At 44.2% G+C, this 7633-nt stretch overlaps 1 pseudogene across 1 annotated transcript; it reads left to right on the top strand.

The window, feature by feature from the left end:
- The first annotated feature begins 248 nt into the window (after positions 1-248).
- Positions 249-5052, top strand: LOC307094816 (protein SET-like; annotated as a pseudogene). The gene has a single exon. The product of its transcript is annotated as a protein SET-like (transcript).
- The last annotated feature ends 2581 nt before the right edge of the window (positions 5053-7633 follow it).

Genomic DNA, 7633 nt, shown 5'->3' with positions numbered 1-7633 from the left:
ATCAATGATTCTCTCTCATCATTGATGTTTCTCTGTCTCCCATCTCTCTCTAAAAAAATCAATAAAAAAAGAAGAGTGTTAAAATTGATTTGACTCAACAACACCAATTTGAGTGAAGACCATCACGTTTTCTCCCAGGTCCTCTAAGCAAAATCATGCCTTGGTCTGTTGTGTAGAAGGTGTCCCAGGCATACCTGTGTTCAGGAACAGGAAGCAGCCGGAGCAGGTCGGCCTCACCTTGGTCTGTAGTGTTAGAGTTCATTACTTCATGTTCGAAAAGATTTCACTGCACAAATTCAGAAGATTTTGAGGGTACATTAATTGAAACTGGGGATAATGAAAAAACATAGGCCTTATGATAGAACAGGAAGCAGCAGAGAGATAGTACAGGAAACAGCTGGCTCCTTTGACTCTCTAGAAACATTGTGGGAAATAAATGAGCCAAAGCGAGGCTGCTGTTAGCTCACTGTGCATTGACAGTAAAGGAGGCCTTGAGCGCGGATTCAGGGGTTAGGCCAGGACGAGCTGCCACTGCTCATTGCTACCCTGGTTGCAGGTTGCGTGGGATCGCTGAAAATCTTAGGAGAGTTGGGCAAGCGTGGTTCAGTGGTTGAGTGTTAACCTATGACCCTGTAGGTCACTGATCAATTCCTGGTCAGGACACATGCTCAGGTGGTGGACTGGATTCATATTGTGGTGCATGCAGGAGGCAGCCTATCAGTGATTCTCTCTCATCATTCATCTTTCTTCTCTCTCTATCCTCCTTCTCTTCCTCCCTGAAATCAATAAAAATATAGTTTTGAATGTATATTTTAAATGACTTACACTTACATCAAAGTTTAAAAAATAATTAAAATTTGCCACTTCCCATTATTTTACTATTTTATCATGAATGTTCTTGAGTATATTTGTATCTAATGCATCAGCATGTTTGTAATAAAATATAATGATGTTCTCCTGAAATATCCTAGCAGGCCCATGTTAAGTGCCAACATTTTGTCATTTTGAAACTAATCATGATGAGAGTATTTACCGCCAGGAATAAATGGTGGAGAATGTTAGCAACATAGACTTAACTTAAAAGTGTATCATGCAAGTGGGCATTAAATTTTGCATAAGATAAAATGTGAGAAAAACAATTTTCCTTCCCGTATTCAAAACATACTGTGTAGTTCAAAATGGAAAAGAAACCAATTGAGTCCTTAAGGAATGGGTGAAGTGAATAGAGATGTCTTAGATGCTGAACTGCCCTCCTATTGGTTAAATCCTAAATTCATTTGAAAAATATAAAAATTAAGTGCTCAGTGCGCCTTTGAACCTGGCGACTTCCCATTGATCAGACCCTAGGACTTGCCTCACAGCATGGCCCCCAAATGCCAGTCCTAGGTCCAACCCCAAACAAAGAAACCGAAACTGGCTCCAGCCCCCAAGCAGGAGAAGAAGCCGACCCCTCCGATAGTGGTGAAGGGAGAAAAAGTGCAGCAAGAAGCGATTGAACATATTGATGAAGTACAAAATAAAATAGACTCAGTGAACAAGCCAGTGAGGAGATTTTGAAAGTAGAACAGAAATATAACAAACTCCGCCAACCATTTTTTCAGAAGAGGTCAGAATTGATCACCAATATCCCAAATTTTGGGGTAACAACATTTGTCAATCATCCACAAGTGTCTGCACTGCTTGGGCAAGAGGATGAAGAGGCGCTGCATTATTTGACATGAGTTGAAGTGAGAGAATTTGAATATATTAAATCAAATTACAGAATAGATTTTTATTTGGATGAAAATCCTTATTTCGAAAATAGAGTTCTCTCCCAAGAGTTTCATCTGAATGAGACTGGTGATCCATCTTCAAAGTCCACTGAAATCAAATGGAAATCTGGAAAGGATTTGATGAAACGTTCAAGTCAAACACAGAATAAAGCCAGCAGGAAGAGACAGCATGAGGAACCAGAGAGCTTCTTGACCTGGTTTACTGACCATTCTGATGCAGGTGCAGATGAGTTAGGAGAACTCATCAAAGATGACATTTGGCCAAATCCTTTACAGTACTACTTGGTTCCTGCCATGGATGATGAAGAAGGGGAATGAGAAGAAGATGATGATGAAGAAGAAGAGGAAGGGTTGGAAGATATTGATAAAGAAGGGGTGAGGATGAAGGTGAACAAGATGAAGATGATGATGAGGGGGAAGAAGGAGAGGAAGATGAAGGAGAATATGACTAATGAACACTGATGGATTCCAACCTTTTTTAATTTTCTCCAGTCCCTGGGAGCAAGATGCAGTCTTTTTTTTCCCTTTTTTTCCCACCTCTTGTGCTCAGTTGCCCTGTTTTTGAGGTCTCTTTTTCTCTCCTTTACACCATGGTTCTCACCTTATTTGGGGGAGAATTGGGAGAGATGTAGCTTGAGCAGAATACAGTGGGAAAAGAATCTTTGCCCCTTTCTATTCAAATACAATGCAGCTCCTTCAAGTCTCACTTGTACCTCAAATTTATGAGGAATCTAGCAGAGTGTTTTGTTCTCATAAAAGGGGTTTACATTCATGGAAAGGATCTCATAGACCCCCTTAAGTGTTCTTATACTAAGTGAGAAAAATAAACCATTCCCTGCACATTTATGGCTTTTCTCCAGTATGAACTCTGTGGTGTCTAGTGAGGTGAGACCATCTACTGAAATGCTTACCACATTCATTACACTCATATGGCTTTTCTCCAGTGTGAACTTTGTTGTGTTTTGTGAGGGAAGCCCTTTCCCTGAAATACTTCCCACAGTCACTACAATCATATGGCTTTTCTCCAGTGTGAACTCTGTGGTGTACACTGAGGTGAGACCTGTGAGCTCCCAGTGACTTCCCGTCTATAGAGGGGAAACTTTGCTGACCAGACACCACTTTTCCCTTTGTCAGAAGGGCGTTAATAGAAGCCAAAACCCCTCCTCATCTATTCATTATGCTAGTCCTCTATAAAGCAATTTTCTGTTATCCAACCCGGACGAAACATTTGGGTAGTTTTTTTGTTCACCTCTCACCTTCATGCTGAGGGTTACCGCGCATACTCCATAGGATATCACTCATTTTCAAAAAATTCTAGAGCAGCCGGGCTGGTGTGGCTCAGCGGTTGAGCATTGACCTATGAACCAAGAGGTCATGGTTCGATTTCAGATCAGGGCACATGCCCGGTTACAGGCTTGATCCCCAGTGGGAGTCGTACAATAGGCAGCCAATGATTCTCTCTCATCATTGATGTTTCTCTCTCTCTCCCACTTTACCTTCCTTTCTGAGATCAATAAAAATAGATTTTAAAAAAGAAGAAGAACGGGACAATGGGCCGGGGGAGACAGAGAGGCAGAGAGCCAGAGGGAGTGGTTCCCACAGCTTCCGAACCCCGCACCTGCGGGAGACTCTCATGGCATCAGCATCTCCCTCTGCAGCATCTGCAGGATGTTGGCCAACTGCTGGTGATAGTCTAGAGCTGCCTAGATAACCAGGGCCCACTGGGCCACTTCCTCTACCTGCAGGGAAGGGGATGTTACTCCCTGGAGGCGGGACATGAGCCCAGGGACCAGGCCTTGCAGGGAAGCCATGTCCGCCTCGGCTCATTTAATGTCACAGGAGCTGGTGAGCATCACGCAGGTCCAGGTGTATAGAGGTAGGGATGCCGGCTGCGCATGTGCTCATGGAGTTCTGATTGTAAATGTGCTTTAACTAAATCAAATGCTGACTATCCCACAGAGAAGATATTCTCGGGAGATTTTCCTTTATGCTATAAAATTCATCGATCTGAGAGTGTCGGCCTGCTGACCAAAGGGTCCCGGGTTCAATTCCAGTCAAGGTCATATGCCTTGGTTGCAGGCTCCTCCCTGCTGGGCCCTGGTCTGAGCAACCGTAGGAGGCAACCAATCGACATTTCTCTCACATGGATGTTTATCTCTGTCTCTCCCTCTCTGTTCCATTCTCTCTAAAAATCAATGGGAAAATATCCTCAGGCACGGATTAACCAAAAATAAACAAATAAATAAAATAATGTTTCTTTAATAAAATAAAAATAAAGTTCATCGTCCATGTGGAAACAGAGATCCAGCTTTTCCTATGACAAGGGAAACTGACACTGAGCGGATGAGCGGCTCCCTCACTGAAGGGTCTCTTGGGGTCCTTTCTGCTCAAGTCCAGTCAGGAGACTAAGTACATCCTGCTCTTCTCAGACAAGAGGGACCTAGGGCAGCGCCCCCTGTAGGTTCTTGTGCTATGACAGCCTTCCCTGAGACAAACAGCTGAAAGGAATAAACTCTAAAGAAGGTGGCATCTCTCTTCCCACCATCCAGACATTTGTGAAAGCGGTGACCAAACATCAGTGGACGTAAAACAATCACATCAGCCAGGCCATGGCTCGGTGGTTGAGCATCGACCTAGGAACCAGGAGGTCAGGGTTCGATTCCCGGTCAGAGCACATGCCCGTGGTTCGGGCTCGCTCTCCAGTGTGGGGTGTGCAGGAGGCAGCCGATCCATAATTCTCTCATCATTGATGTTTCTCCCCTCTCCCTTCCTCTCTGAAATTTAACCTTTTGATTTTATTAAAAAAAATGAAAAGGTTAAAAAAATCAAAAGGCCATGTCCCCTAAGGAAGCCTTGGAGACGCATCATTTGGGGGAGAGGAGTCTCCAGCAGGCCCACCAGCTGCCCAGGTTCCCCACCTGTCCGAGGTGCTGCCACGGAAAATACGGGCTCACAGAGCTCATTTCTGGGGGCTGCAGAGGCAATCCCTCTGGCTGGAGGTGCTGGGGCCCCCAGCATGAATGCCACACACTCCAGATCCAAACAAAGACACAAAACAAGATCAATCTTGTTTTGTGTTTTTGTTTTTTTGAAAAGGAGATTGGAGGAGACAGCAGAAAGGCCTAAATTTAAGAAATGAAGCAAGTAAAAAATTGGGAGACGAGCAAGACAAGAGAGAAAGAAAATCAAAAGCATAGTGAAGATAAAGAAAAGAGAAGGGGAATAGAGTAGGATCAGGGAAGAGGAAATAAGATATATGAATAAACCAACAGAGACTAGAATAATAATACACCAATAAATCAGATAAAGTAGATTTATTATTTAAAAGGAGGAAAAATGAAATAGAAAACCTAAATTGGGTAAAAGATGAAAAACGGGAATAAGAGAAGTGAGAAAGAAAGAGGTGCAAAAAAGATAAAAGTAAAACCAATCATAAAATTTTAAAACAATTAAAATAAAAAGGTGAAGTGTCATTCACTTTGGCTGAGTTTTAGTGCCCCATGGCTGCTGGTGTAGGACCCCACTCTTCTATTCTGTCTGCTAATCCTGGGCTTCCTGTTAGGTACTGAGGTGCTGGCCCCTGTCAGTCACTGTCTTTTGGCTTTTAGCTCCCTGTTTGAAGCTGCAAGAGATACATACGTCCTCTGCTTGTGTCTGTATGCACAGGCCATGGCTGTAAGCAGGCAAGGCCAATCTGCCCTCTTTGCCTGTCCTCTGGCCGTCAGTCTTAATGACTCAAGCATCTGTTTCTGACAGGGCTTTAGGTGGGGATGGTGCTGATTTTCTTTCAGGGAATAAGATGGGTGTTTTTTCCTGACCCAGAGTTGCTCCTCCATGTGTGTTCCAAAATATTGCTCTGGCCTTGGTTGGTCAGAGATTCATATATATATGGATTCATATATATATATATATATCAATGGGGTTAGCTGGCAACCTGGAGTTTTTATCAGTCTGATTCCAAAAATAGCAGGACGGACCAGTCCCTCTTCTTATACAGACACTGAAGGCTCTTTGGGTCTACTCAGACCCATAAGCATGGTCTTTGCCTCTTTTTCTTCTGTGAAGCTCAAAATGCAGGATGTGGCAGGAAGTATTTCCTGCCCTGAGCCTACTGGGAGGGGCTAGCTCTTCTGGGGAGAAATGGCCACTTAGGTTTGGAAACTTAAGTATGTCACACTTCTAGCAATATATCCCAAAAAATCAGAAACACCAATCAGAAAGCATATATGCACCCCTATGTTCATAGCAGCACGATGGTAGTTATAAGAGCTACGATTTGGAAACAGCCTAAATGCCCATCAGCAGATGAGTCGATTAAAAACCTGTGGTACATCTACACAACGGAATATTATGCTGCTGTAAAAAAGAAGGAAATCTTATTATTTGCAACAGCATGAATGGACCTAGACAGCATTATGCTAAGGGAAATAAAGCCATCAGAGAAAGATAAATACCACATGATCTCACTCATTTGTGCAATATAATGAACATAAACTGATGCACAAAAATAGAGCCAGCGTCATAGAAGCATTGAACAGACCATCCAAACTAAGAGGGAAGGCACAGGAGGGGAAAGTGTCAAAGATCAACCGAAGGACTTGTATGCTTGCATATGAGCATAACCAGCTGACATAGACAGCAAGAGGGTGAGGGCATGTACTGTTGGGTAGGAGCAGGTAGGGAGAGGTCAATGGGGGAGGGGAGGAAGGAGAGTTATGTAATAATTTAAAAAATAAAGAATTTAAAGTAAAAAAAAGAAAAAAAGAATGTCCCAATGCAGGACTCTTGGCCATGTCTCTCCGCCCTGCTTTCCTCCTCAGCCTCTCCTCAGACATCTTAAGGCTGTGCCTCTCTCCCTGCTCCAAAGCCCCAGGTGCGTGTTTGCAATAGAAAAGTCCCGTGTTCTGGGTTTAGAGAGTATAAAAGCAAAGACAAAACCAAACCAAAACAATGAAACTGCTCTTCTGCTCTCCCAGCACCACGCTGTTTGGGCCCTTTTCATGGGGCAGCCTTTTGGGGCTTTCGCCTCTGGTCCAGTTTCCCCAGCAGCCATCTGCCCTGTGGTTTTTCCTTTATGCAGTTGGATGTTACCCACCTCGTGAAGGGACACAGCTTTGGAGCAACACAGCTTTCATCTCACCTCTTGACCCACTGGCTTGCTGTCCCTCGAAAGCCCACTTCCCAGTTCTTGCCATTCTCCTCTGGCCTTCCTTGTTGTAAATGGTCTGCTGAGCTGCATCTAATTTGTTAATACCAAGTGGATGTTATTTGATTTACTTGTATTTTCAGTCGGGCTCAGGACGATGCACAATACTACTGCCTAATCGGCCACCATTTATTTATTTTTTACCACTTTGTGATCCTTGCTGTTAAAACCAGCCAGAGTGACTTCTATACAGCCTGCAAATGCACAGGGCATGCTCCCTGGAGGCTCCCACCTGGAGCCTGCCAGCCCTTCACAGAATTCTTCAGTGAAGTCCCCACTGACCAAAGCTAGTTTCACCTTCCACTATACTGCTGTTACCAGTCACAGGTATCCTGGTCCATTCTTTGTGGACTGTACTCCTCTAGATGCCAGTTCCCAAGGACAGGGGACTCTGCATTTACAGCATCTGAAACAGTTGGGCTCAACAGTATCCACAGCTTCAGTCTTTACATGTGTCCCTTATGCCCACCCATGGCTGCTGACCCTCCATTCAGCCTGATTCAAGTCCTCATCCCTACAGCCTTCCCTCAGCCCACCCTCTGCAGGAACCTGACCCATGAGCTGGCAGAAAGACGTTCACAGGCATCCGAACTCTCTGCCCCTCAACCACACACCCCAGCAACACACTATTCCCCAGAATCTAGGAACTATCACC

Source organism: Cnephaeus nilssonii (assembly GCF_951640355.1).
Source record: "Cnephaeus nilssonii genome assembly, chromosome: 24".
Taxonomy (NCBI): domain Eukaryota; kingdom Metazoa; phylum Chordata; class Mammalia; order Chiroptera; family Vespertilionidae; genus Cnephaeus; species Cnephaeus nilssonii.
Note: the sequence above shows the minus strand (reverse complement) of the source record. Positions and strands in the feature narration are given on the sequence as shown.